The sequence below is a fragment of the Staurois parvus genome, unplaced genomic scaffold (genome assembly GCF_062004578.1).
Source record: "Staurois parvus isolate SC_StPar_1 unplaced genomic scaffold, SC_StPar_1.0 ptg000099l, whole genome shotgun sequence".
Taxonomy (NCBI): Eukaryota; Metazoa; Chordata; class Amphibia; order Anura; family Ranidae; genus Staurois; species Staurois parvus.
Genome location: NW_028317895.1, coordinates 3,584,971 through 3,605,937, shown reverse-complemented (window position 1 = coordinate 3,605,937; position 20,967 = coordinate 3,584,971).

The following is a 20,967-nucleotide window of genomic DNA, read 5'->3' as shown; positions in this document are numbered from 1 at the left end:
TCCGTAGGATTGCCAGGTGTATGCCTCTGTGCACGTGTGGGAGGGTGCGTTCTGGGAGGACATCATATGACGCCCTCCCAGAATTGGGTAACAGCGCTGTAGCCATCATTTGGCTATAGCACAGTTACCAAGTGGTTAATAATGTTCCCTTCCCCTTCCTCATACCTTTCCTGCATACCCTATATAAAAAAAGAATACTTACCTTTTTTTAAGCCAGTCACATGATTTGGCTCTGGCACCCCTGTGTTGTGGAGCTGTGATGTCACCCATACACTTCAATGGCCCATCCATTGTTGGCACTCCAATTTCTCTGCAGCAGCTGCTCACTGACAAGGGGCAGCCAGAGCTGCAGGATCAGGTGACTGGATGGGAGCAGATTAAAAAAAGTTAAGTACCCTGATCATTTTCTACACAGGGTATGCAGGATAGGTAGAAGGAGAGGGGATGGAATGCTTTTAAGAATAGTTAGTGTTAGGCTTTTTGTCCACTTTAAGCATTAATAGATATTTTTGTGTCCTTTAAGATACAACCATAGTGGTTCAAAACTGAGGTTTGCTGAGATCTCAATGACAGTTCAAGTTTACATGAGTGATGTCAAAAACAGTTTTGCAAAATCCAATAAAAAGCTGTTGTGAGTGCTAATGTATTGAGATTCTCAAGTACGGGGACATAACAAGGTCATTAGCAAGATGCCTACACAGAAATAAAAGCTGCTGTATTGTCTACCAGATACAACATCTTGATTGGTTTGTCATCTGATTGTTTAAAATCAATCCTAATTTAGGGAATTCAATAGCTATTTATTTTCCATGCTATTCAGCAAAAAATGTGCTTAAAAAATATAGCTGTATTTATCAATAAATAAAAATACATTAAAAAATCAAAGATATATAGTCATTTGCCACTTTGATTTTAACAGCTTTTCTCAACCAGGGTTCCTCTAAAGGTTGCTAGGGGCTCCTTAAGCAATAAGCAATTTCTGCATCTCAGATAAGTAACCTGTTAGCAGGTGACTCGCATCTTTAAACGGCATGGGGGAACTGCATGCTGACCGCAAGACATTGATTCTTGTGTGGATTAATGCTATCTAATGGCCAGAGGCCAAACTACTTCACCAGGATCATGTTTTCTTTCCTGCTAGTGACTCCTGGCCCAGCACTGATGACAGAATTAGTTTGAGGGAATAGCACAGAGACATTTGAGTACTGTCCGTGATACTTTTTTTATTTGCACTAACATACAATTTTGAGGACAAGTTTTCGGGGTATGCTCCCTTCTTCAAGGTCCAAGCAGTACTGATCACAAAGTTGTAGCAGAATGTTAGAAGAGATGTGGGGGATGGGGAAAAAAAAGGAACTAGAGATAAGGCACAGCAAAAGCAAAGACTGGGGGGGAGGTCAACACTCACAGAGGGCGTCATGCTTGAGGTGATAGTCATAAAACTGTTGGATAATGATTGAGGAATCCCATGTCCAAATTAAGGCTGTTATCTCTTGTGTCAAATAGAATTATCATTCTTAGTTCAAAAGTTTTTGTTTCCTGAATTGAAATTTCCTTTAAGAACTAAAATATTGACGTCTCCCATTGTGTGGTCTGGTTGTGCGAAATGGTGTCCCACAGGTGTGCAAAAGTCATCTTCTTTATGTTCCTTGATGGTATGTCTGTGCAAATTCATCCTTGTTTGCAACTTCTGTCCTGTTTCGCCAACATAAGATCCTTTGCTACATTTTCTGAACTGGATGAGGTACACAACATTACTGGAGGTGCAGCTGTATGATCCGGAGATATTGAAGATCCCTTTTGAGTGTCTGACACTTTTTGATGGATTGATTTGGTTGCACAGTTTGCAGCGTTTTTTATTGCAGGGTGTGCTTCCAATATTTGTGACCTCATAATCAGAAGGAAGTTTCCTACTGATTAGTTTATTTCTGAGGTTGGGGGGTTGTCTGAAGGTCAATATTGGTGGCTGCTGGAATATTTCTTTCAGAGTTCCATCCTCTGTTATGTTGGGTTGTAAATCTTTGATTATTTTTTTTATTCCTTCTAGTGCTGGGTTGTATGTGGTTACTAGAGGTACACGGTTGTTTGTTTTTTTCTCTTTGTACTGAAGTAGATTTTCCCTTCGGGGTCCCAAGGCTGTGTTTATGCTGGTGTTGATAGTTTTGTCCTTGTAACCTTTTCTTATGGAAGGAGTCTGCTAGTGTCCCAAGATGTTTATCTCTGTCTCTTGGGTCAGAACATATTCGGTGGTATCTAACGGCCTGACTGTGTATGATGGCATGTTTCGTGTGTTGGGGGTGGAAGCTAGAACTGTGGAGGTAGTTGCATCTGGAATAGCACAAAACACTGATTCTCCTCCACCAACTATTCACAACTCCCTTTTCTGTCTACTCATGTCCAGGCTTGAAGGCAAAGAGGGAAGCCACTGCACTTCCTTCGCAAGGCCTTTCAAACCTGTGGTTCCAGTTTCAGTCCCTAGGAGGATTCCTTTATGCAGGGGGCCCTGAGTCAGGGACCCTGTCGTGCAGTACAGGGCCCAGTGCCAGGCCACCCCCATCTAGAGAACCTCTGTCACTGGCCACCACCACTTCCACTCCTGAACTGGCTGATCCTTCTTAACACTTACCATTTAATCTCAAGTATTAAATGTAATACACACTTTGTTCAATAACATTAAGAGTTATCTTTAGTTGGCAATCTTCATTCCCAAGCTCTTTAATAAACTGTGAATACAGTCAATTCAACTTCCCAAAGTAACTTAGACCAGACAATTCCCTAAAGAATATGTAAAAACATAATTTCATATTCCTGATTTGTGCCTGTTGTTCCACGTGTTTGTATGAAAAAGTATCCTGTTCTCTTTGCATTGCTTCCTTTGTGTGAAATCCCTGGTGTTCCTGCCAGTCACTCTGCTTTCCTATTAAAAACTGACCATACTAGATATAAGAACACAGTGTGGTCAGTTCTCTTGTTGTGCACTCCTCCACTGATCAGACTTGTCCTGACATGTTCCCCTGCATAGCTTTTCACTAGGAAGATCAGTGTCCTGCAGTTTATCCTCCCTTAGTTGTCATGTAGCTGAGAACAGAGACTATGTGATCACTTTTAAAAAAAGGGAAAAATGATGAGGCTTGGAATGTGCGCCACGGTGGATGGTGGATGTGGTTGTACTGCTCGGACAGTGAGAGGGGCTTAAAGATGCATGGTTAAATAGAACCTGAGTCGACTTGCTATATAAAAAGCACACACACGTCATGGTTCTTGTACCTACAAAATATGCTTTAATTGCTGTACCACAAGCAAGAGCCTAACAGACAAAGGCAAGATTGCTGTACTTAACTATTCTAGAGCCACTCCTGTCAGGTCTCCAGGGGTGGCTTATGTGTAGAAAAGATGACAACTGCTGGGAAATGCCCGATAGATGACATCACTCAAAGACTTACTATGGGGCATCAGCCTGGGATTGGACCGGAATGGCTTCAGTATAGGTAAGCATGGTGATATTTTCTTTACAGGGTTAGATAGAATAGCTTTAGAATGGGGTAGGAGTAGGTTTACTACTATTAGTTGGGTAATGACTGGAATTCCACTTTAATTATGTCAAACACGGCTCTCCACAGCCCTTATAAACTAACTAGGATTTTTCAGTGATAGAATTATCTGAAAAGCAGACATTTTATTTTTTTTTAAGTTATGCTATGGGAATGAGCAATGAATATAAAGTATGTGCTATCCAAATATAACATAATATCTATATGTAATGCAAAAGTAGAAATATACTTTAACCACTTTAATCAGGCCAAAACTAACACTTCTCTCCTACATGTGAAAACCAGCATTTGTTTTGCTAGAAAATTACTAGTAACCCCCAAGCAGTATATATATATTTTTAAAGCAGAGAGCCTAGTAATAAAATTGTGGTTGTTTCAATTTTTTGTCACACGGTATTTGCGTACCAATTTTTTAAATAAAATACACTTTAATGAATTTTAATGTACAAAAACACAATATAATACCCAATTGTTTGGTAAAATATAAAAGTGATGATGTTATGCTGAGGAAATAGATACCAAACATTTGACACTTTACCATTGAGCATAGAATGGTGACAAACTACGGTACAAAAAATCTCTATAGGAGACACTTTAAAAGCCTTTTACTGGTTACCAGTTTGGAGTTATTCAGGAGGTCTTGTGCTAGAATTATTGAAAATGGCAAACCCAAATACTCCTGCGCTTAGGGATAAACTCAACATAGGTTACAACCACATCTCAAATTTCCCGGAACCCCAAATCCTTGCTGCCTCAAAGTACCGGGGAAGTCCAAATACACTGGATACAAAGGAAACAAACAGAGGGTGCACCGGTCTAGCACATTACATTAACCACTTGCCGACCGCAGATAGCAGAATGACAGCTACACTGCGGCCGGCCAGTTCTGGGAGGGGCACGCACCTGGTGATCTCCATGATCGCTGTGTCCTAAGGATACAACTGATCACATGATGTGGTAAAAGGCCAATCACAGCAGCCTTTTACCACGTGATCAGCCATGTCCAATGACACGCTGATCACTGGGAAATGCAATTGCCGGTTCTCGGCTGCACTTTCCTCACGCTGTCAGAGTGTGAGGAAAGTACTGCCAAGAACCGACAGTTGTCAGAGCAGGGATCGGCACCGATCATCAGGGCACTGATGATCAGTACCCTGATGATCGGTGCCCAGCAGTGCCACCCACCAGTTCCGCCCATCTGTGCCCAGCAGTGTGCCCACCTGTGCCCAGCAGTGCACCCACCTGTGCCACCCAGCAGTGTCACAAACCTGTGCCCAGAAGTGCCACCTACCTGTGCCCAGCAATGCCACCCACCTGTGCCCACCCACCTGTGCCCACCAGTGCCACCAACCTGTGCCCAGCAGTGCCCATCAGTGCAGCCCAGCAGTGCTGCCAGTCAGTGCCCAGTGGTTGTGCTAGTCGTGCCCAGTAGTAGCGCCAGTCAATGCCTAGCAGTGCCGCCAGTCAGTGCCCAGCAGTGATGCCAGTCAGTGCCACCTATCAGTGCCACCTATCTGTGACACCTCATTAGTGCTGCCTATCAGTGCCGCCTATCAGTGCTGCCTATCAGTGCCGCCTATTAGTGCCCATCAGTGCTGCCTCATCAACGCACATCAGTGAAGGAGAAAAATTACCTGTTTGAAAAATTTTGTAATAGAAACAAAGAAACTTTTTTTTTTTCAAATTTTTTGCACTTTTTTTGTTTATAGCGCAAAAGTAAAGTGCCCAGCGGTGATTAAATACCACCAAAAGAAAGCTCTATTTGTGAGAAAAAAATTATAAAAATTCATATGACTACAATCTTGCATGACCGCGCAATTGTCAATCAAAGTGCGACAGTGCTGAAAGCTGAAAATTGGCCTGGTAAAGAAGGGGGTATAAGTGCCTGGTAAGCAAGTGGTTAAAAAACATTTATTGATAAAAAATAATAGGTATTGTACTCACACATGACAATAATGTCAAAAGCACATCATGAAAGCACAGCACTGTCCAATCCACAATAAGCGACTGCTCGCAATGAGAACCCTGGACTTCCAACAGGTTAACTTGTTTCAAGGACTTGCCTCTTCCTTAGAGCCAGCACTGGTGGAAGTCCAGGGTTCCCATTGCAGATAGTCACTTAGTGTGGATTGGACAGTGCTGTTCTTTCATGATGTGCTATTATTATTATTGCTCTTGCTATAGTGCTCATTGCTACATTTCACATGTGTGGTGCGAACACTGTTTACGTATGCGTGTGCAACCTACGTATGCGTCTGCCTTTGTGCAAGCATGGGGAGAGTGCTTTAAAAATTTTTCATCTGAATGGGCTGAAATTGCACTGGATTGTATCAAAGTAGAGCATGCGCTACTGTTCAAAATGTATTGCAATTAGATTGCATAGTATTGCTGTACCATGCAATTGGGTGCAGGCAACTGCACTGCGTTTGCAATCTGTGTTTGGGATGTTGTAAGGAATACATTGACACACACAGCAGATTGCAAACCCAGCGCGTTTTGAATGTGGTGTGGGAAACGTGCACAGTAAGCACCCCTGTCAGTGCTAAATAGGCTTTCTCAGCCCTCTAACTTCCACTTAACTTTGAAAGGAGGTTGAAAAATAACAGATCTACTGGCAGGATGAACAGCAAGTAAAACAATGTTATTGCGAGACTCAGAATAACAAATACTGCCGTGTTAATACTACTGACAGATTTCATCACATGTCATTTTTGAGGTTGCTCATAGTTCCACTTTAATTTCTCCTCAATGCTTACTGATACAGAGATGACTGAGGGTTTTAAAGTACTTTTTTTTTGCTTGTTCAGAATGTGTAAATATTTGAGTGTGCATAATCTGGGCAGAAGTTCACTTTAAAGCAAACCCTTAATTTCTTCATTTTGGCATTTCTTTATTACAGTAATTAACAGCTATTCTAATTTCATTTTACAGTGGAATTTCATCCTTCAAAGCAGTGAAAATGTCTTTTTTCCCCTGCATTTGGCTGCGTAACTATAGTTTTTTACATTCTCTTTTCCCTCTAGTAATCAAGCAGCATTGTTTCAGAAATTCTCTTTTGTCCTCTCTCAATGAGTATGGAGCTGACTGAACACCTTCTGCCGTTTTCCTTTGTGTTTCCAGATGGTAACAACGATCACACAAATGAAGGTAATATGCAATGTGGAGAAGATGATGTCCTTGCTTGGCTGCTACCCTATTGCCTTTTCACATTTAAGAAATTAAAAAACCACCATGGTGCATATTCTATTTTTATCTTAAACAGAAAAAAACAATTTTTTTCATGATCCTTTTTAAATATTTGTTCCTGTATAAAAAAACAGTAGTATGAATATGAAAAATTAACCCCAGAATTCAATAAAAATTATTACAGTCTCTAGTAGAAAGAGCAAATTCTGACTAAAACTGGCCAACGATTACTTTATTTTCAATCAATTGATGGGCTGATAGAAAAAAAAATGAACAGATTTTCCCATTATTTCAACCGAGGTGGATGGATGTTATTTTTATTTTATGTATTTATTACACTGTTCAACAGGTAAAAAGTTTTGGGCATAAAATTAGCTAATCTTACATAATTTTGGGGTGCTGAAAACGAAAATGACCCTAAAAAATGTTGATTGGCTCTAGTTTCCATGATATATTCACCCATCTAATGACGTAATCCATTCAAAATTATGATGCAACTTCAGCTGCATATTGCGCAATTGATACTGGTAACCAATAGAAAATTGCATGTATACTGAGATGATGCAATATTAGCCTTTAATTGCATCACTTCACTGCATAAAAGCTGCAGTATCTGTAGCTGATTGTAGTTCGACAGCGTCTTTACATTTCGTTTTATGCTTATATAGGCTACTCAGTAATGCCTCGAACTTGTGTGAATAAAGCAGATAATTTCTGCTATATCTGCGGTGAAATAACTTTTATCTCACAAAAAAGGAGGATAACAGGAATGATTAAGAAAGCCTACAACTTGTATTTTGGCTGCAAGATAGGAGACCAGGACAAGAGCTGGGCACCACATATATGCTGCAATTCTTGTGGGATGGCACTGGAGCAATGGTTGAATGGAAAAAAGGCATCTATGCCTTTTGCTGTGCCAATGATTTGGAGAGAGCCAACAGATCATGTTAGTAATTGTTACTTTTGTATGGTCCCTCCAATTGTAAAAGGGCTAAATAAGAAGAAAAAGTTATCTGTGCACTATCCAAATATTCCATCGGCAATACGTCCAGTTCCTCATGGAGAGGGGCTAGCAATTCCTAAAGCACCAGAATCCTTCGTGGTTGAGTCAAGTGAGGAAGAACCTGAAGCGTGTAGTCACGTGCAGTTGTAAGAGATAGCCCTTTCCTCGAATAGAAGAGAAAAGCCAAGAGAAGCAAAACCGACACAAACTGAAGACAAAACTAGTGAGAATCCTAAGTATTAAAATGATTCAACTTAGCTTATGGCTATAATTTTTCTTGGTAATCCTATGCAATATATTATGCCATTTAGGCTTTGTTATGTAGTCAATATCACTTGCTTTATATTTGTGGAAAGACATCTATCTATATAATTATTGTGCATTATGTAGTCATTACGCCTATAGTAGAAAACTTTCCGTTTACAGAAAAACTAGAGCCAATTGACAAATTTCATTGTTATATTTGAACTCAGAATGTGAAATTCATTAAGAAATGGATCCTTTTGTTTCCAAAACTGGCAAAAAATAAAAATTTGTTGAACAGTGTTACAAGCGAGGTGGATTCTTCCCTCTGCACTTAATATATTCTGACAGTGGAACTCCTCCACTGTCAAAATACACTGATTAGCAGCTGCAGCCACTGATGGAGAAACATTTTCCAAAAATCCTGTTAGATCAACCTCTCTTGAGCATTTAGAGGCCACACATGGATTGAAATTTTGCTGGTCCTCACTGAACCGGGCGAATTTCAATCTATCTATGGCCAGCTTTACACAAATGGACTGCTTCATTCATAGTGTTTAGACTTATCTGGCTGTCTAGTCCACAAAGTAAGTATGCTCTACCTGGGGGACTGGGGACTGGTGATCTGGCCCAAATGCCTTTGAAATGTAGCAATAATCCTCTAATACAATGATGCCGGCTACTTGGTAACATCCATTGGAGCAATTCTTTATTAGTTACATAGCAGAATACAGCAATAACATGCCAACTTGTTTCAGCCAAAGCCTTATTCATGCTATGTGTAAGGTTTCAGCTGAAATGCGTTAGAATTTTTACTGCTGTATCCTGCTATGTAGCCATAAAGAATTGTTCCAATGGATGTTACTGAATAGCGGGCTTCATTGTATCAGAGGATTACTAATATATACACTGTTTAGTACATCAGATTTTAAGGATACCTGTAATAACTATGATGTCTGCCATTGCTGTTATCTTGCTTTGAAAATGCTAACTGCCTGGCTGTCCTGCTGATCCATTGGCTTCAATACATTCTGGCAATTATCATTTTTAGAAACAGGTCAGCAAATGCAGCTCCTGTCTCTCTTATTGAATGTTTCCTTTCCTGTACTATTTGCATTAATAATAATTTTATTATTGGGTAATATGTGTGCCAGCAAACACCTATCAATAAGGTATTGCATATGCTGAGAAACATGTCCGACTTTCCTTGAGTTCATGTTCAAACACCATCTAGTCAGTCAGACACAGGTTAGCAGCAAGGACCCAGCTTACATTACATTCAGGGGCGGACTGACCATTTGGAAACTCGGGCACTGCCCGAGGGCCCGGTGTCAGTAGGGGGCCCCATGAGATGCTCCTGGTACCTTTTTCATAGGCTTTTTTGAGTTTGGGCAAGGACACAGGAGTCCCATGATCCCCTATTGCCCAGGGGCCCCATGAGTTGTCAGTCCGCCCCTGATTACATCCAATGCTGCATTTTGTTAGTTTGGTATTTTGAGATTTTCAATTATTTTGGGAGTATACTGTCTTTTATTTTAGGTTCATTGAGTCTTGGGGTGCTCAAAGTGCACCATTAACATATTGCGGACCATGGGTACTTGCAGCTGCCTTTTGCTCACAGCACACTGCTACATACTTTGAAACAAAAAAATGAACGGTGTGCACCTACCACCACCTCACATTATATCACTGACATTCACTGTTCCCCTCCGTTCCCATAGTAAAATTCAAATTTAGGCCTACATTGGTTGAACCTATTCTCCATTATTAAAACTATCCTATCTGTTTCCAGTTTTACACTCTTTTGTCATCTGTGGTTTTCATTTCACATCATTGGATAACTGATGTAAATATTATTATTATTATACAGGATTTATATAGCGCCAACAGTTTGCTCAGCGCTTTACAATATAAAGGGAGACAATACAGCAACAATACAGTTCAATACAAGAGGGTTAGGAGGGCCCTGCTCCTTGGAACTTACAATCTAAGAGATTCACACAATTTATTGTGTAAATATTCTCAATTCTTTTATTAAATCAGCCACTATGCGTGCATTCATGTACCACCCATCTGCCATTCTTTTATCATCAGATCCAAACTCCAAAGCAGTAATTGCTCTATCTATATGTAAAGCAGAAGAGATCCATCGGAGATCCTCAGGGGTGCCACTTAGGTGCACATTGTGACAAACTTACTTCTTATGTTGCCCCCCTCCTGTGTTGCAAGCTCCAAGCTTTGCATTGCCACTTCATTGCTGCTACTGCTCTTCCCAATTTTATCTAGACTGGTGGCTTCTTTCTCCAGTCAATACGCAGCTGATGATAATGCAACTTTTGTGCAGGCCTACTGGAGTTACATTGTCCATGAGCTCAGCTGAACTCTCAGCATGTTACAGATGCCAAATCTATATACTGCTCTGGGCATGTGTCTTGGGTAGTGTTTAATTACACAAAACATCCTACATGACAGGTAAAGAAGATTTCTGACAGTAGAAACTTTGCATGTCTTTTCTGACACAAAGCTTCATTATTTATCTGCTAGCAATTTGCTAGGTATTTTAGTTCCACTTAAAAGATCAATTTTGTCCATTAAAAGGCTAGTTCACCTTTACAAAAAAAAAACCTGCCTATGCAGATAAGGGGTGTTTGTATATAAAAATAAACTGTGCAGCTCTGACTAAAGTTGAATAATGCACTTACTCTAGCTGTAGGCCATTTATATACCTCCCAAAGCCTGACGGAAATACTTCCAGGATGTTGCTACTATGTTGCTAAGTAAGGCCTAGTCATTACTTCCCACCTTCACCATCACAGGAGTGAGCTTTTTCTCTTATACAAGCCCCCTCACATGCTTTTTCTCTCTCCCGATGCAGTAGCTCTGAGCCTAGCATTTGAGAACTTGCTCCTGTAATAGTGGAGGTGAGTAGTAACAACTAGACCTCACTTTGCAATGTCCTGGAAGTGTTCCAGTCAGGCATTGGGAGGTATATAATTGCCTACACCTACAGAAAGGGCATTGTTCATTTTTAGTCAAAGCTGCACAATTTGTTTTTATCTACAGATGCCCATAGGCAGCTTTTTGGTAAACGTGAACTAATCTTTTAAAACAACCCTGTTGCTAGCTGGTCAAAGAGACTAGAATAACTCTGTTAAAAAGAAAGGTTTGTTTCCTATTCAGTATCAAGTGAGTTAAATTTTTATTGCTGCAGTTCCTTTCACCAACCCCTATGTCACATGTGCCCTTTGGTGATGTAAGGGTTGACAGGCAAACCCTCATCAACCAACTTACACGTTCTACTTTTCCCACTCACATATTGCTATTTTATCATTATAATGATACGTTATTGCAGTTCATCTTCTTTAACACCTCCCTCTTTCTTGACAACATGATTTGATTTTCATGAACTTACTCATTACTTATCCTCACCTCCTGGCTCAGAGTTAGATGTCTAATGAGTAGCAATAAAGAAGAAAATAATAGAAGTTTAGGAGTCAAGTTCTTGTTACCCATCCTTATCTCCTTATCTCCCTCACTCATAGATAGGTACTACTTTCCCCATCATTTTTACTATAATATAAGGTGGCATAAGCTGTTTCTTATTGCCACTTCAATTGCCATACTTGATTATGATGACAATTTTCAAACGTGATCCATATAAAAAAACATGGCGCACCTCTCAAAGCATTGCAAAACCTCCCCCTGTAGTCCAAAGCACAGATCCGGTGCTGACATTATAACAAGCTCATCCAGGCTAGCTGAACCAGATCAGAAGACAGAAGATAGAAATGTCTCACACCAGAATCCAGCCATACCTATTTAGTTATATGGATTATGCAGTGCTTTTTTCCAGCGGGAACACGGGGGGAGCGCACTTCTGGCACCTCCAATACTGGATGTATCTGAAAGTGGAAAACCCAAATACTCCTGCGCTTAGGGATGGACTCTATGACATAGGGATCACACAACGAATGTCTTGGAATATGGCACACCTTGCTGCCCTCAAAGAACCGGGGAGTCCAAAAGTACTAAAAACAAAAACAGAGGGCACCGGCCTTATGCATTACCTTTAAAAATATGTTTATTAAATTTAAAAGAAGGTATTCTACTCAAAAAAGTACATGAATATAAGCACATCATATGAGACCGATCTATCCAATTTGCACTGCGTTTCTGAATGGTGATGAGAATGATGGACATCCAAAATGGCTGACACGTTTCGAGGAGTAGCCTTTTCCTCAGAGCCTAGACTCTGGATGTATCTAATGGCAAAGGATACAGGGGTTTTCTGGAGGCCCTTTTGATGCTGGTTGCAGGGGTATCTGTTGTCACTGGAGGGGATCTATTTTTGCATGGTGATCTATTGTTGCTGGGGAGGTCTCTTGTTGCTGGGGTAGGTCAATTGTTTCTGGAAGGGATCTACTATGGAAGTAGGGGTCTATTGCTGCTGGCTGCTGGAGAGTCTATCGGTGCTGGTTGCTGGGAGATCTGTAGTTTTTGCATTTGGTGGTATTTTTTTGCTGGAGTCCATCATTGCCCAGGGGGTCTATTGCTGCTCGCTGCAGAGAATCTATTTTACTGCTTTTCTTGTTATCATTAACAAATTCCATACAATTGACTAAGCACAACAAAATGGTACGTGGCTTTGTATTCTCTAATGGGGGGGAGGGGGAGTGGGTGGAAGGGGGGGTTGGGGGACCAGAAGTGACTCAGAAGGGGGGAGTTCCTGCACCTATTCTCTGAGAAAAAAAAACTGGGGTTATGTATGATTTGTTATATGCTACTGTATACCAATCTCCTCAGCAAATTCTTACTATTTCTTGTATATAGGGCTGTGACCCAGCTTTGGAGGTGCATTGACACCCGGGTTTTTGTAATATGTGAAACTTAATAAAATCTATTGAAAAAAATTAGCCACTATATAGAGAGGTAAAGATATGTCTTCTCAAAAAATAACAAAACATATGGCATGACTTTTTTTATAATGATAGTAACCCAAATTTCCACTCACCTATTAGGTGTTGTCACTATAATCAAAAACCAAATGCAACAAAAAAAACCTTGTAAAAAGATTGCCTGGGTAAATAGTGGTTACGTTAATGACAAAAAATAGTGATTGGATTTATTAAAAAATGAAACACTTTATTTTGAATAATTATAAATTGTTAAAGCAGAGCTCCACCCAAAAGGGGAAGCTCCGCTTTTAAGGCTGGTCCACCACTCACCATTAAGGATTGGAAACTTTGGGGAGTGTGTACCCAAAATTGACAGGTACCCGCTCCCACTTCCACTGTGATCCCCTAGGCGATCGAAAGCGGATGTTTCCCCCCCCCCCACCCTGTAGTCTTCTGGGACACGTGACAGGTCCCAGAAGACTACAGAACTATTCAGAATGCAAAACACTACTTGCGAATGTGCAGTAGGCACCCGGCTGTGAACCTGCAAACTGTCACAGCTGGGTACCCTCACTGAAGATGCCGGAGCCAGGAACACCGGACAGCCGGTGAAACGTGCTGCAGGGACAACACTGCGGGATCAAAGGACAGGTGAGTGGCTGTTTTTTAAAAGTCAACAGTTAAAGTTTTTGTAGCTGCTGACTTTTATTTTTTTTAGAGTGTGACCGGAACTCGGCTTTAGTGTATCAAAATCTTATAAAATTAATTAGAAACCTAATTAATAATAAGCTCCCAGCATTATATATTATTATCTCATAATTAAAAGACACATAGAGAGTTCATGTTAGACAAACAAACAAAAAAAAAACACATATAAGGAATTCTTTTCGTCTGGATGCCAAGTAGTCTTAGAAACAAGTATCCACCACCGCAATTTGTGTCCAAATTATCAAACAATAATTGTTCAAAAATATGGTAGTATCTTATGTTTTTACAGCCCTTGGGAACTCAAGAATTAAGTTAACACCTAGTCTGCAACCACTAAAACAATAAATGTTGCATTTGTTATGGAAATGGACTTTCAGGCATAGTGACAATACCTAATATGTGGAATTTTGGGTTACAATCATGAAAAAAGTTCAATTATGGTTTTTTTTTTTTGAGAAGCCATACCTTTACCTAGATAGTGGCTGGATTTTTTTCAATACAAGTTATTAGGTTTCACATAATACAAACACCCTGGGTGTCAATGCACCTCCAAAGTAACTACTCTTTACCCAGGTAATCTTTTTACAGGGTTTTTTTTTCATTGTAAATATAAGGCTTCTGGCTGAGCTCCTCCTGGCTATGGTCCTCTGACGTGTTTCACCTTACTTACAGGGCTTAATTATAGAGATCTCTATGATTAAGCCCTGTAGGTGGAGCAAAACACATTAGAGGAGCATAACCAGGAGGAGTTCAGGCTGAAGCTGTATCTCTACGGCTCATTCACACGTGACTAATTTCTAACTCTTGCCAAACGCCCCTATAGCATTTGACAGGTGTTAGGCATTTGGTAAGCATTTTTAACACTCCTCAAATGCTCCCCAAATGCCCTATGCACGTTTTTCAGGCATTTGATAGGCATTTTTCAAGAGTTAAAACCATACCACAAACTCCCAAACTAATGAAGTTTAATGGTATTGTCACGTACCTGATTGGAAATGACAAGGTCGGCCTCACTTGTGTCACTAGCCCTGACCCCCCTGGAAGTGGAACAGAGGGTGTCTAGGGACCAGGGGGACAAGAGCGCCAGCAGATGTTGTTTGCAGCTCTTTCAGTTGGAGACTTTGGAAGACTGATGAACCTCCGATTCAGGCACAGTAGTAATATGCAGAGCTGGTATGGTAGATCGCCAAGTGTACACCAGAGCAAGTCAGGAAGCTGGGATGGGAGACAGGAGCAATGTCATAAGAATAGCCAGGGTCATCAATGGGCGGACAGCAAGGTACCAAATCATAAGTAAGCCAGTAATCAGTGTCAGGTCAGGAACAAGCCGGGTCAGCAACAAGGAAATCACACAGGAACGAGCAGGAAACAGGAAACAGCTGAAGACCCTAAAGGCCAATGTACATCTACATTTACATGTGCTGAAGTTAATGTACACTATGTCATATGTTAACATGTGTCTAATAAAGGCAGCCTATTCATTTGAATGGCCTTGACAATGCAACACAAAATAGTGCATGCACTGTTCTTAGCAAAGCAGGGCACCATGACAAATGGTAATGTGTTGCATTGCAATGCAGGTGTGTTGTTAACGTACATTACTGTGCACCAACATTGCTGAATGTTGTGGTAACGCGTGTGCTACTGCAACACAGAGGGGTAAATCCGGCCTAAAACAAGTCTTTTTTTTTAACTGTAGGCTATTGTACCTGAAATAGGTGCCACTTTTATTTTATTTGTGGAAAAATGTTGACTAATTTGAAAAAAGATTGGCTTTTGTTGGCGAACAGCAGCAAATTAAAATATAAAAGCTAAATCCAATCATTAAAAAAATACGATAAGATTGTTTTTCAAAAATAATACATGCACATCCACTACTTAATGGTCCTGTAAACAACTTCTGCTTGTTTGAAACTAGCAATGCATTTTAATTGAAGTCATGTTCACTGCTCTAAACACAGTACACACCCTTATGCAGGCCATACATGGGTCGAATTTTGAACAAATTTTCTTTAGAAAATCGGAAATTTTGTAATTCGATGGTGCCACCATTGATTTTGAAATTCAACCAACCAAACCTTAAATTTTCATCATGTTGCTGCAGAAAAGAATTTCATAGCCAAGAATATTCTTTTCTTTCCAGGTTGCAGCTTTATATTTCTTGCACAATTCTCCCATTATTGATTTGAAATTTGTTCATTTTTCAACAAATTTCCAACATTCCCGATAACTCAGATTTGACGGTCACACAAAAATCAGACGTTTCTGTGACCCACTAATGGTGTGAAATTCGAGCCAAAATTCTTAGAAAAGATTTTCGAAAGAAAATTATTACGGAATTCGACCCTTGTATGGTCGGCTTTAGTCTATAGTCCCTATTCCATCCTGGGAGTAAATTAACTTATATGTAGTCTGGTCTCCATGGAAGTGATCCGAGATGTATTGTCCTTCAAGGTAATGCTTGGGCTGAAGAAGGTAAGATGTGGGTGACGAGACAAGGAAGAGGTAGCAACACTCCCATATAGCAGTAAAAAGCATGACTTCTTTATTTAGTGAGTGAGCCTAGTTAGGGTTTCGGCTGCTGCCTCTCTGGTAGCAATGGAAAGGTGCTCTGCAAGATAGATTCAGAAGAGTGTAGAGGCATGGTCAGTAATTATGAAAGGTTATCACATTTGAAGTTGTTATTAAGAATGCTTTTTGAAATTCACGGATCACAGGTGATGAGTGGAGTCAGAGTGTTTTGTGGGAAGGGCCTCCCTCTTAGTCAAGGCTTTGATGATGAGTGTGGTTGGGACTGACCTGGAAGGGGAGGTAAAGTGTGGCTTAAGCCCTTTAGGTGCTGTCAAAAGTTGGAGAGATGGAATGTATCTTGGGACTGAGAAGGTGGCTACGCTCTTACTTACATTGAGACCATGGAGAATAAAGGTAGCCACTCTCTGACAGGAAGTTGGATCACACACAGCAGCAAAAAAAAAAAATAGTAATTTGAGATTTGGAAGAAACTGGTAGCAATGGAAGGTATTTTATGAGTTAAGAATACATACCTGAATAGCATATTTCTTTTTTAAACCAGAGTTTAGTGTCACTTTAAAGGGTATTTTAAAGGGAAAAGTAGTTAATGTGCCATTTTCCCAAACATCCACTGCAGGTGACTGACAATTAATCTCCTTTGAAATTTTGCTTATTGTCACATTCACTGCCTAATTTAAATGTACCTTAATGTTCTGTATTTCGTGTTATTTTATAAAAACATAATGGCAAAGAAATGATCTCAGTGAAATCAGTAACCTTAACAACATGACTGGATTTTGTTCATTATGTTATTAATGTTCACAAACCTATTAGGTTTCTAAAGTGCATCTAATTCTGACTCCTCTGTTGGAAGGTCCACTTAATGTACTCTTAAGATATCATTAGCTGTTTAAATATTTTATCTGACATTAAGGCTTAAGATATCCAAGCAGATGATAATATTGTTCGGCATTTTATAAACAGCATGAAAATCATTGCTGACCTGCATTGAACTGTCAAAAAAAACCTAATATCCTCCAGTTATTTTTTTAAAGTAAGAAGTAAACATTTCCGGTTTCAATTTTGTCTGGAGATTCTGCCTCACTTACTCTGTCTGTGACACTCATACAAGTAACTGGGGGAGCAGTTGTCATTGGGACAGGAAAACACTGAAAGCGATATAAAAAGTGTCAAAAGTTCTAACCATTTCATACTCCACTAAAATGCATTTTTTCCCCATTGTCTACATCCCTGATGGTGAGAATTCCTTTCTAGACCTTTTGTCTAAGATCAAGTTTAGTATCTACTTTAGCACTAAGGGCTGTTCCTGCTGCCCAGCTAGGACATTGAGAGCCTCTACCCAAGTCATGTGGTCCTTTAGGGGTACCCTGTGCTTGGCCTTGCAGAATTGTTGATTCACTTCAGCTTCACCTGCTTGCTGATATTGGACTAGAGGCTTAGACCCACAGGGAATAAGTTTGCGATCCTCCCTCCTCCCCCACTATGTATTACTGGTGGTAGACACCCAAAGGCCTTGTAAAGGCTGTGCAAGAGTGAAGACATCAGGGAACAAGAAGGAAGCCACCAAAGAACTCCTAAAGTTCCTTCCAGCCAGCTCCTCAACGATGGGAAAGAGCAAAGCAAAGAAGAACAGAGCTCCTGTCACTTCCTCAGATACCCTGGGTCAAGTCTCCTTGACCTCCACTGTCCCCCTTGCTTGTTCTGGCCCATCGTGATCAGCGAAGCCGAACCTGTCCACAGACGGGCTCTTTAACCTGGAGCCCTGGATAAAGCAGACAGTGGTGTTGAAACTGAAGGAGGTGGAAGGCCGAGTCCCCAAACATGACCACAGGAAGAAGATGATCCTTGATCGGGAGATCAGCGAGGCAGAGATACTGTCCATGCAGACCTTCATGAAAGGTTTATTTTATATCACTTTCGTGTCTTTACAGTTCGGCAGAAGATATTGGAAGATAGTGAAGTCCTGTGGGCTAGAATCTCCTTTCCGCAACTTTGTTGCAAACTCTCCCATTTAACGGGATGAAAGACAGGTGACAGTTTCCATGAGGAGCCCCCATACCCCAAAAAGAGACATTGCCATCTACCTTCAGAGATTCTGCACCGTGATGAAGGACCCAGTCTGCATCCTCAATGCAAATGGCTTGTGGACCAGTAAGTGGACTGTATTTTTCAGGCTGAGGAGAGACTCATCCATAGGGGAGCTCCAGTACCTTTTAAACAAAAACCAAAATGCCATATCATAAGGTAAAAACTACCCAGTACATTTCTTTGACTCACAATAAATAAAGGTGTGGATTTTCTAAACCGAACACTTAGCATATAAAAAGGGAAGCAGTTGACAAGAGCAAACAGCAAAAAGATCGGTATCTAAATCAAAAGCAGAGTAAAGAATACATCCAAATAGATGCAAAACAATCACTTTATTATGATCACAGTGATCCTCTGAAGGATAGGCTTGAAACATGGTGGACACACAGTAAATCAGACAATAAAAACAGTGTGATTAAAAACAAAAACAAAAGTCCAGCGCATTCACTTAGTGAATAGTTGAAAAACAGTAGGAGGCTAGGAAACCGATAAAAGTAACCTTCTGGGAGAAGTATATCAATATACAGTATTATACAGGCAGCAGAGCTGCAGAGATTCATGGAAAGTACATTTCTTATATGATCAAGATGTTTAGTCTTCATAATGGGATGACTTACTGATTTCCATTGATAGCATAACTGAGGGAGGATAAATGACTTCACCTCCCTAGTATAATCATCAATTCTGGGTGTGGAGGTAGCATGTGGAGTAAATCCTGGAAAATCAATGATAGTGATGAGTGATATGTGAAGAAATAGCCATCTCACAAGTTAGATCAAAGATAATAAATGGTCAAAGGAGTTCAAATACAAGATAAGTCTAGTAACGGACCTGCGTGGATAGGGCTTAGTGTTAACAGATTACAAGTATTACCTTCACAGTGTCTCATCATCATTGAAGTGACTTGAACATGAAAGATGTAGCAATACTAGGCCAATCACTTGAGTGAAGTTGTAGCTATAAACAGCGATAATAAGGGTTAGATCTAGAGTAAATAAACATATGTGGGTCAAACAAATTAAATGTGATAATCACATAGTGAATGATCAATATGAAAAGTAAAAGGACTTGTACCCAAATGGATCTGTAATAACCAGACTATAAGTGAAAGAGTCTTGCAAACACCTTCCAGCAAAAGGGGTAATCCCCCTATTAATGTGTGTGATCAATTGTCCTTCAATATGCATATCTGAAGATGATAATGGCACTATAAGTATGTGCTTGTATTAAGGCCAAGTGATAAATGAATTCTTCTGCACAGAAGTTCCCTGTGTTATCAAGTATAAAGCATAACGTTATGCGTGATAGAGGTTACTTGCCATTGGTAAAGATCTTAGCAGGTAAATTGCCATGGAGTACTATGGTTGCTCCCGGGAGTTAGGATTTAACATTCAGTTTCCGTCTTGCCAAGTAAGGGTCCAAGATGGAGGATTGTGGCGTACATCTTCCTCCTCGTGGAAGTTCCAGCGTGGTGAAGCATGGACGTGATGATGTCACTACGTTGACGTGTTTCGTCCGCCAATTATTGCGGACTTCGTGAGAACCTCCAGTACCTGCAGTCCTGCTGCTCTCTGGGAGCCTCCACAGGAATGCTGCATTATGCTGATCAACCCCACACCTGCTGCAGGTGTGGCCAGCATGGTCATGTTGGTAAGGATTGCAGTGAGCTTGCTTGCAGGTCCTCTGTGGACTGACTGAGCATGTCTAAAAGGACTGCCCCCACAGAAGCAGAACATTCACTGGAGCCCTGATCCAGTGCAAAACACCTACCAGAGCAGGAAAGATGGCAAAAGAGCCCTGGAAAGCCACCGGGGGGAGGAAGACAACTCATGCTCTCCAGGCCCCTGCCCTAACCCTTGTGTCAGAGATCCAGGTATGACCAGAGATTTGTGGATTGACACAGGGAAGTAGCAGGCTTCAGGAACACAGGCGTAGTCAGGGCTGGAAAGGTGGAATGGTCAGGCGGGTCGTAAGGTACTGTCAGGCACCACCCGGTGGGATCTCTAGTGACCCACAGAACAGGATTCCCAGTCTAAGCCCCAGTCTGCCTTTTCACCAGAGCCCCTGATGGTCGGGATGGACTTGGCGCAGGACTGAGACCAGGTCGCGGCCCCTGAGTGCACCCAACTGTGATAGAGGGGTCCACCGAGGGTATGTACTGGGGGAAAGCCTGATGTGAAGGGGCTGGCAAGTTTGGACAGTAGTGACTGGATCCGTGCGGGATGGATGGATCGTCTGGGTAGCGTCAGACGTAGTCAGGCAGGCCAGGTCAGCAACGTGCGGGCAGTGAGGTACCGGAGGAGCAGGCAGAGAATAGTCAGGGTCACAAGCCGGGTTCAGTAACTCACGGGCAGCTGGGTACAGTGGATCAGACAGAGAATGGTCAGGGTCACAAGCCGGGTTCAGTAACTCACGGGCAGCATGGTACAGAGGATCAGGCAGAAGGATGTTCAGGCAAGCCAGGGGTTAAACAGGAGACGGTCAGCAGGGTCAGGAACAATGCAGGGTCAGCAACTAGGCAGGAACACAGGATACCAGGTACAGGGGATCATGGGAAACATACACCAAGGCACTGATCACAGGCCTGGTCATTCCTTAAATACACCTCCTGCAATCAGCCCCAGGTGTTGGCTGACTGCAGGAGTGAGCTTCTGGCTGCTGAGAGCACCCGCTGGCCAGCCCTGGTACTGCAGCCCACATGGCAGGTGAGTCCCACCACCAGTGCTGAGTCCATTCCTGACACCTTGGCCCATCCCTCTCC